We start from the raw sequence: 11136 nt of genomic DNA, 5'->3' as shown, positions 1-11136 counted from the left end.
GTATTTGAAAAACTATATTTTTATTGGATAACAATTTCTTTTTATTTGACATCCGATTATTTTTTAACTACTATAGAATACCATTATTTTCTTATAAAAATATCCATTCTACCCCTCTAAATGACCAAAAGTACCATTGCTTGAAAAAATGTGTATTACAATACAAGGGTATTTAAGTATCCAAAAATGTTGAGGATTTTAAGGGTCTATACCTACAAGTGGTGTAGCTTAGTTGTGAGCATTGTATACAATCCTATATACCCTTAGGGCCCGTTTGGATACGAGGAAATTAGGAATCTTAGATATTTGAAATCCTAAAAAATCTATAGATTTTCAACATCAAGGATTTTTATCATGGATTCTTCAAATCTTTTGTTTGGATAAACTACACAAAAATGATGGATTTCTTGCAATCACTTCTATGTCCTTTGTTTGGTAACAAAACTTGATACAATTTCTCTCTAAAAAAATTTTATATACTTTCTCTCTCTAAAACTCAAAATTTGGGATAGTGTAACTATAAAAATTTTAAGATAGTTTCTCTCTCAAAAATTTGATATGATTTGTCTCTTTTCTAAACTTTGAAGATACTCTCTCCAAAACTTAAAACTTGAGATAGTTCTCCTCTTCAATAATTTTGAGTATTTTCTCTCTCAAAAATATGATATAGCTTTTCTCTCAAATTTTAAAATATTTTCACTTTATAAAAGCTAAAATTTGAGATAATTTCTCTCCAAAAATTTTGAGATAGTTCTTTTTTTTTTTCTAAAAACTTTTATGTGCTTTCTCACTCTAAAATTTGATATAGTTACTCTTATAAATTTTAAGATGCTTTTACTCTCTAACTTCAAGTTTGAGATAGTTTCTCTCTCAAAAAAGCTCATGTACTTTTTCTATTTAAAATTCGATATAGTTTCTCTAAAAAAATTTAATATATTTTTTCTCTCTAAAACAAAAATTTTGCGATAGTATCTCAGTCTAAAAATTTTGCGAGAGTTTATCTCTCTAAATTTTTTAGGTAATTTCTCTCTTTAAAATTTGACATAATTTCTATTTCTAAAATTTTAATATATTTTCTCTTTCTAAAATTCAATATAATTTCTCTCTAAAACTCAAAATTCGAGATAGTTTCTATCTCTGAAAAAAAGAGATATTTCTTTCTCTAATTTTTTGGGCTATTTCTCTTTCTAAAATTTATTATAGATTCTCTCTAAAAGTTTAAGAATACTTTCTCTCTCTACAATTTTAAGAAAACTTTGTCTCTCTAAAACTTAAGATTGGATATAGGTTCACTCTCTAATTTTTTTTGAGATAGTTTCTATTCTAAATGTCTTTAGGTACTCTCTCTAAAGTTTGATATAGTTTTTCTCTATAAAAATTAAAATAAGAGATTGTTTCTTTCTTTAAAAATTTTGAAATAGTTTCTCTCCCAAAAAATTGAGATAGTTTTTCTCCCTAAAAATTTGCATGTACTTTCTCTCTCTCTACAATCTGATAGTTTCTCTTAAAAACTAAAAATTTGAGATAGTTTATTTATCTAAAAATTTTTTGTACTTTCTCCCTCTAAAATTTTAACATACTTTCTATCTCTAAACTTTTAACATACTTTCTCTCACTAAAAGTTAAAATTGTTGGCTATATGGCTTTTCAAGGACTTAAAGCTAAGAGTCTTATGCTCAGTGGGAGTTAGAGAGAGACTGAATCTGGGTGCTTGACGTACTAGGGCCCAAATTCATGTACCTCGAGTATTTGAGGCAATGAAAGTATAAGTTTTGAGAGTGTGAACACTCAGGGAAGTGTGAGGGTCACCTCCCAGTTATAACTATATTGACTAGAATGCCTTATAGTTGATGTGATAAGTCAGGGCTTGAAAAATCCAATCGAAAATAATAGAATCGGAGTATTTAACAGAGTATTCGCCCTGTATAGAATGGTCGGTTCATGGGACATAAGCCCGTATCCTGACACTAGACCGTTCCATGACATGTGCACCCATAGTCACATGGGGAAGCCACTCTTCTACAGTATAATCCGATTTAGAAGAGCTAATACATATGTACTTTGAGAGGACGCCTATATTTGAATAGGAACATGTCCCACATGGTGCACTAGTAATCTATTGAACCCCCGGTGACGGGAAGCTCTGGCTCAGCGACTTTGATGTGACCAATTATGTGTCTCTGCCATAGACTGTAGAACATAGGTCCATTGGATCAGCTTGAGACATCGGTTGAACGTCATTCGGGTTAGCCCAATGGAAGACTCCGACTAGTGTTATAAGTCTAGAGATCTTATTTACTTTTGGCCCAAATTAATTTAAGATTGATGAAAAAAGATTTTATGTTGATGAAAAATTGTGAAATAATGTTTAGAAACCATTTAGAGAATTTTGAAGAATTTTTCAGATTTTTTTAAACAATAAAAAATGTGATTTTCAAAATTGTTTAACATAAATAACAAATAAGGACTTCCATTGAGTATATAAAATAGTCCATTGAGTTTATTTTTTATTGTTGAAAAGTTCGTGTGGTCCCTTATGGACCACATGATGTAGTTTCCCCATAACTTCCTTATTTTATATAGTATCCTTCTCAAACTTTAAAGAGTTATTTTGATACATGTCTCTCTCATGATTTGATCCTCATTAAGTGAAATAAAAGTGATCATTTGCTTCCTATTTCATTGATCTCATTGAGTTATTATTATCACACGTGTCTCAGATAATGAGACAAAATTAAGTTCTTAAAATGCGCTTTTGTAGCCCAGGCATAAGGGGTTCGAATCATGGTCTCCCCATGTATGTTTGCATATTAATTTGATGTATTTACAGTTATTAAATGAATTCTTAATTGGTTAAATTGAGTATGTTGTGTGTATATTGAGATTGTTTTTCAATCTTGCGGTATGAACTTTAATGCTATGCATTATTGTTTATGTGAATTGAAATCTTATTAAATTATTATGATCTAGTGTATGTTGTGTATGAGACATGATGATATATAATGAGGATGAAGAATGAAGATGAAATTATCATATAATTTTGATAAAATGAAGAATTGCGAGTGCAAGTAATGCAATATGTTGTAGAGATATACATTGTGAATATTTGAATATTGTATTGAGCTAATTATAGTTTTGAGTAAGGGATTTGTAAAGGACTTATTAGGGTTGAATTTTATTATTCAAATGTGTATAAACCATATTTGTAGGCTGGAATATATATATTATTGTTTTGTATTGAGATATTCATGCATTTAAACCCTTGAGTTTTTATACAATGGAAAAATTTAAAAAGATTGCATTTCTAGCCCATTGGTCTTATACCACCAACAAATGGTATCAGAGCAGGGCTCTAATATGGTCCCTTAGTCCTCCTATATTGTATATAATTTAATTTTTAAATTGCATAAATACTTGATCATGATTGCCATGATGTATATGCTTTGAATTTTAGAATTGAAAGTGTCATTGGCTTGAGAACTGTGAATGAATATTTTTCAAAATTGTTGTATATTTATGAGAGAATGGTAGGGCATTCAATACTTTATATAAGAGAATAATAATTGGTAATATTGTGTCATTGAGAGTATTTTCACATGGAAAAAGTCTCATGACCATATTGTGTATATTTTGAAAGTTATTTACCGTTTAAATTTGAGAAAGACATTTCCAAGAACTTTATACCTTTTTCAATGGGGGTTTTGATAAATCAAAACTTATGGGAATGAGTTAGGACCACATTGTACTTTTGAGGAATCGAGTCTAATTTAAATATACATTTGGGCTCATTGGATAATTCCCCGTATTTGGAAAATTACGGTCGTTTTACTTGAGGGATATCATATTGTAATTTTTGCTATACAAAACAAAAGTTGACTCTATGATAATCATGTTGTTTGATCCACTTCAAGCCATTATTCAATGCTACTTTCAAAATGAAAATTGCCTAATTTTGAGTTTACTTTATTTAAGAACAAGTCTCATGATTAAATGATGTGTAAATTTAAAGTTATGCCCATTGAATTGGACCGTACTCATCCTGAAAACCAGAAAAACATTATTTCCTATATCGAATATGTGAGAAGGGCATGTGTGCTGTATTTTTTTTGTAATTCCACTATGAAGTATAAGTTGTTGAAAGTCCTTGTGAGTTATTAAGGTATTTTAAATCAGTGGGAGGGTTATATAAACCCCATCGAATCGTGAGTGTTAAGTTTAATACTCGATTGGTCTGGATCTGGGCTAGCCCCGGATAATGTATAATGAAGTTGACAACAAGACTAAAGACACATGTGGATAGATAAAACAATGATCATAGTTATAAAAGAAAGAAGTAAAAGGTGAAACCAAATCACAGATCGAAGACAAAGGTATTGGCACATTATGACTTGATCTCTTTAAAATCATAAAGTACAACTTCTTTTACTTATGAACATGATTTTAATATATTGAGAATTCATTTATTTGAGAACAACTATTTTGGTTTTATGATATCATGTGAGCAATTTTTTGTAGAATATCTTGGTGTGTTATATAAGTTTAATAATTGGAAGGCTTGGACTCCTCACATAAGCTATAAACTTGAATTAGGCCGATACTTACATATTGAGATTTTGAATGCTTATGTCCACTCTTATATAAGCTTAAGACATATAGCATACACTTAAGTAATTTGATTCTAAATCTATGATCTATGATTTAAATTACCGATCCTATAGATATGACTAATTCAAGATATATGACATGTGTAAAGATTGTACTTGTAGTTGCTTAAGAATTATGAGATATGAGAAATGTTTATTATTTGTGAGTTGCTTCATGATTTGAGAACTCATGAGATGTATCATGAATATGACATTGACTACTCCTTATGGTACCTCAATCTACATGCTTCATTATTTTGAGCTTTCCTAAATGATGAGATAATGTGATGTATTATAGTATCATATTGTGAGTACTTAGTAATGTATGATCCCTCCATAATTCGTATGTGAATAAGTGAATGTGGTATTATGTTATGAATGTCATATGATGATTATTACATGGCACGCTAGGCTCAATGGTCATGAAAAAGGATTTTCATATATGAGATAACATTTTCCTTTATAGTAGCATGTTTTTCACTATTTCGAAAATTGAGATCAATCGAACCAAAATGTATCTTGAGTATGAATTGTAATAATTAAGAAAATGTGATGAAAGAGATTTTATCTTAAACATTTGTTCTTCTGAGCGAAGATTTCTATATTTAAAATTTTTTAGCACAAGATGATGTTATAAACCTAAAGGGTTTTCTACCTCATTTTGTGTATTGCTACTTTGTATTGTCTCTCTATTAAAGAGTTATGACCATGCTAAATTCCATGCTTCGTCCATTTTGGAAGATCACCCTTAAATAGGTTCTTTTAATATTATGGCATGACTACATAACCATGTATCATAATATTTTAGAGTATCTCATAGTCATCAATCTTTGAATATAGTTTTTTTAAAAAACCTTTAATTTTTTATTTAAAAATAGACTCATTTCCAAGACATAAATTCAAGTTATTTTGAAAGAAAACCTTGCTGGTTTCAGTGGGAGCATCTTTAGTAAGTCTAAGTAGTAAAACCATTCTCAAAGAGAGAACCTTGGTATTGATTTTGGAAACACTTATATATCAAATTAATTTTACTTATGAGAAAGTTGGAAGAGACATTGAATAAGAATGATTTATAAATAAAAGCCGAAAGGAGTGTTTGACCTCTTATTTGAAAATTGATCATTTAGTGAACCCATGGTCTTTTTCTTCTGCTGCATTATAAGTATTATTGTTTTTATTTACTGCCACAGTGAGAAATTTTAAGTCACTTAAAGACATGTCACTTGTTAGAGTTGTGAGACATCTCTTTGTTAGACTTTTAAATTTTTAATGATTAATTGTGTGACATTATGGTAATAAATCTTCAGCTGTCTATATATGCATTTCATGCTAAGGTGATCATATGCATTTACTTTCACATAGATGATCCACTAGATAGCCTCTACAGATCTCTAAAAGGCTAATAGGCCTTTTAGTGGAGTACACATGAACCACTTGAAAATGTTTTTAATAGCATGTGAGACCTTATATAGAGCTATATATTTATATGTAGATTATGATATGATTATATGATGATAAGGACATGCTAATCACATTGATAGTGACTATCTATGCATGGACTGTATGCATATGACTTAATACAATTGGTTGTTTATCATGAGATATTGTCCTAATTGATTTGAACTTATAATGTGCTAGGTCACTCAGACATGTATAATTGATCCTCTCTTAATCTTGAGATTGACTCTAATTAATATGTTCATGATGACACCTGCTAGCCATCTAATCCGAGTGCAATATCAATAAGAGATTGAATGTATTGAATGGTGAAATTCTTGAAAGTCTAAGTACTACTCCCACACCTTGGTTTTGAATCGATAAGGTACCAATTCGTGACTAAAGAAACTTGGAGAACGATACATGAGATTAAAGCATGATTTTAATGAACTTTTGTTCAAGTAAAAAATCCGTGTTACTTGAGAATTGATATGTACATATAGTTGTGAACTTTTGAGCGCATGAATAAATGTTGAGAGCGTAAGTAAGAAGATAGATGTGAACATATATGTCAATCTTTATGAACATAAATTATCATGAACATGTACATAAAAGTTTGTATAAAAGTGATTAGGAAACTTGAGAATACATAAGAGATACATAAGATTGGTGATAGAAAGACTATAGCACATAACATATATCTTGTTAACCATTCTGCCCATACAAGTTTTGTACTCTTTTCCATGTCATATGTTCCCATATTTCTTTTCTTTTAGGGATACCCATTGCATTATTAGAATATGTGATTGTTGAAGATGATGATTAGTTCCGCAATTAGCACATAGTAGGTTAGTAGTATGTCAAAGCATCAGTATGAGTACAATGTGAAATGTTGACACATAAACTACATGATATTTGAACGTGGATGAAGGAGATCGAACATGACATTTAAAGTGTGATTTGTGGTTTATGTGACACACACCAGATATAGAAAGAGGTCATGACAATTTGCTCTGGCGATTATGTATGTTTGACCACTCTTGTTTTTATTAGTTCATGACTATTGATTATGTTAATGGACCATGTTGATTGATTATGCTTATGGAACATATAATGATTTACGCTTGTGCATGATATGAGATTGAGAAAGGTAACATGATTGTTGATGCTTGCTCCATTACTTGATATGAGTATTATTTTTATGGTATCATTGTGTATAAGAATGAGAGAAATAATCGTTTATAAGGCCTCAAAAGGTCAAGTGAGAGAATGTTGCCCATGTGGCCTTTCAAGGCCTTAAAGCCAAGAATCTTATGCTCAATGGGAGTTAGAGAAAGACTGAATCTGGGTGCTTGGAGCATTGGGGCCCAGATTCCCCGAGTATTTGAGGCAATAAGAGTATAAGGTTTGAGAGTGTGGACTCTCGGGGAGGTGTGAGGATCATCTCCCAGTTAGGACTATATTGATTAGAATGCCTCATAGTTGATGTGATAAGCCAGGGTTTGGAGAATCCAATTGAGAATAATAGAATTCGAGTATTTAAAAAGTATTTGCCCTATATAGAATGGTCGGCTCATGGGACATGAGCCCGTATCTTGATAAGAGACCGTTCCATGACATATGCGTCCACAGTCGTATGGGAAAGCCACTCTTCAATAATATTATCCGACTTAGAAGAGCTAATGCATATGTGCTTTGAGAGAACCATTGTACTTGAATAGAAACATGTCCCATAGAGGTGCACTAGTAATCCCCTGGGTGATGGGAAGCTCTGACTCAACGATTTTGATGTGACTAATTATGTATCCGTTTTATAGACTGTGGAGCATAGGTCCATTGGGTCGACTTGAGACACCGGTTGAACGTCATTTGGGTCAGTCCAATGGAAGACTCTGACTAGTGTTATAAGTCTAGAGATCTCATTTACCTTTGGCCCAAATTAATCTAAGATTGATGAGAAAAGATTTTATATTGATGAGAAACTATGTAATAATGTTGAGAAATCATTTACAGAATTTTTGATATTTTTGAAGAAATATTTAGATATTTTTAAACAATAAAAAATGTGATTTTCAAATTTGTTTGGTGTAAATACCAAACAAAGACATCCAATGGGGATACCACATGGATCCCAAGTTGCCATAGGGATGCCAGGTGGCACCTCCACCTCCCTACTCGTGGATGACATCATGCTGACATCATATCATTGTGAGGACCTATTTGTCATTAATTCTTTTGTTGGTATTATGTTATAACATCTTATCTTGTTATTTAAAGTATTATATATTTTTATAACTTAAGTTTGATTTAAGTCACATGTTTTTTTTTGCTCATATGTACTACTTTTGGCATGTGTGAAATCATGAGATTTTGAGAATTATTTTAATGCATATTATTGTCCACATATGATTTTGTAACATATGGGTATATCTTATGTGGCACCACCTTATAGGCTTAACCCATGTGAAACTTTAGTATTGTTAAAATCCTATTGGTGGTGTCATAAGATATGTTATTCACATGTGTGGATGTCCCATATTACCTTTATGTTCATGTCTTTATATTTTATTGACTCTCAGCAATTATTCAAAAACCATTGGCATAAATGTAAACATAAATTTGGACTTAATGAGAAATAAAACATGGAGTTAAAGGCTTCAAGGTAAAATGACTATAAACCTAGGTTTTAAGGAGTGAAGGGTATCAGAAGCTCATCCATTGATCTTGGTGATAAGATATGGATGAATGACTTGGATAAAAGTCTTTCATGTGCCATTGATCTAAGGCATCAATGATCAAGATCAAATCCATTTTTATGATCTAAGTATAAAAGTAACTTATGAGATCAATTATAACCCTAACTTGAGTATTCACTTCAAAGAGAAAGAGAGAGAGAGAGAGAGAGAGAGAGAGAGAGAGAGAGAGCCCTTGACAAAATTGTGGTCACCCATGAGACTATCTTTTTCCTTGAGCTTTCATTTGAAACTCTTACATGTAGTAGTTCCTTATTTATGTGATCAAGCCCATACTATTGCTTCATTGAGGTATTGATTTTTCTTCGTATATTTTTAATTCCTATCTCATTTTTATTATCAAAACTTGTTGTAATTTTTAATTTACAGTAGCTTTCTTCACTTTTTGTCATGAAAACTTGATATTTAAATAGTCCCAAAGCAATAGTGTAGTCCTTACACATGGTATATGTAGACTAGCTTGCTTACTCTATGATCTTAAGTAGTTTTAACTTGCTTTTTTTATCTTATTTTTGTGGAATTTTTCTCGAGAATATACAACTGATGAGAGGTTTATTTCATCATATTTGAGCATATGAAATAGTCCCTTGAATTCTTTTTTGAATATTGAAACGTTCATGTGGTCCCTTATGGACCACATGGTGGTGTAGTTTCACCATAACTTCCTTATTTTGTAGTTTCCTTCTCAAACTTTGAAAGGGTTATTTTGATACATGTCTCTCTCATTATTTGGTCACCATAAAATGAAATAAAAGTGATCATTTGCTTCTTATTGGATTGATATCCTTGAGTTATTATTATTACCCTTGCCTTAGACAATGAGATAAAATTAAGTCATTAAAATGCCTTTCGTGGCCCGGGCACTAGGAGTTCGAACCATGGTTTCCCCATGTATGTTTGTATATTAATTTGATGTATTTACAGTTATTAAATGGATTCATGATTGGTTAAATTGAATATGTTGTGTGTATATTGAGATTGTTCTTTAATCTTGCTATATGAACTTTAATGCTATGCATTATTGTTTATACGAATTAAAATCTTATCGAATTATTATGATCTAGTGTATGATGTGTATGAGATATTATGATATATGATGAAGAAGAAAAATGAAGATGAAATTATCTTATATTTTTGATATAATGAGGAATTGAGAATACAAGTCATACAATATGTTGTAAAGATGTACATTGTGAATATTTGAATATTGTATTGAACTAATTGTATTTTTGAGTAAGGGATTTGTAAGGGACCTATTAGGGTTGAATTTTATTATTCAAATGTGTATAAATCATGTTTGTATGCTAGCATATATGTATTATGGTTTTGTATTGAGATACTCACGCATTTAAACCCTTGAGTTTTTATACAATGGAAATATTTTAAAAGATTGCATTTCTAGCCCATTGGTCTTATACCACCAATAAAAAATTGAGATAGTTTCTCTCTCTAAAAATTTGAAATAGTAGATCTTATTTCCATAATTTTGAGTTTCTTAATTTTAAGTATCCTAGTCATTAAACAATCCAAATGGTGGATTTTGACAATATCTAAGATATTAGGAATCTATGCCTTAAAATCTATGTACCCAAATTGGCTCTTAAAAGTTGTGATACAAAGGTTAATGATAGAATGAGTTATAAATAGTGAACTTATTAACTTTGTGATGTATTTTTTAAAGAAATTTACCTTTTTGTGATATCTTCTCGTGTACGCATATACACACAGAATATATATATATATATATATATATATATATATATATATATATATATATGATAACCTAAACTTTACAACCCCTTCATATTATGAAGGTTAAAGATAGAGAGAGTTGTGAAGGGTGGATTTACTAATTTTATAGTTCATTTTTTAAAAAAAATTATTTTTTGTGCTATCTTTATCATTAAGTAATCGCAATTTTGTAAATATTACTACACGACAATGAGTACTTTGTCATCTTCATAAAAGGTAAAGTAGAAAATTTTACTAAAAGATAAAAGCACCTTACAAATAAAATTCTAAGACACTAACTTCCAAAATGCCATTGCCCTTTTGTAAAAACTTCAAATTTGCCCTTGCTTAAAGGTTAAATTATCTATAAAAATAATTTTTTAAATAAACAGTAATTTTTGATAAATACACCCATCACAACCACTTTTAACTTTAACCTTTGTATTTTGAGGGGTGGTTAACCGTAGACAAAGCTTATGTATATAGAGAGAGACTTTGAATGTTTATGGGTGTGGATTGGTAAAACTTTTTATTCTTTCTTTTTTTTTGAGGGGGGGGGGGGGGGAAGAGAG

Source organism: Amborella trichopoda, chromosome 13 (assembly GCF_054954075.1).
Source record: "Amborella trichopoda isolate Santa Cruz 75 chromosome 13, AtrichopodaSantaCruz75HAP2 v2.0, whole genome shotgun sequence".
Classification (NCBI taxonomy): Eukaryota; Viridiplantae; Streptophyta; class Magnoliopsida; order Amborellales; family Amborellaceae; genus Amborella; species Amborella trichopoda.
Note: the sequence above shows the minus strand (reverse complement) of the source record.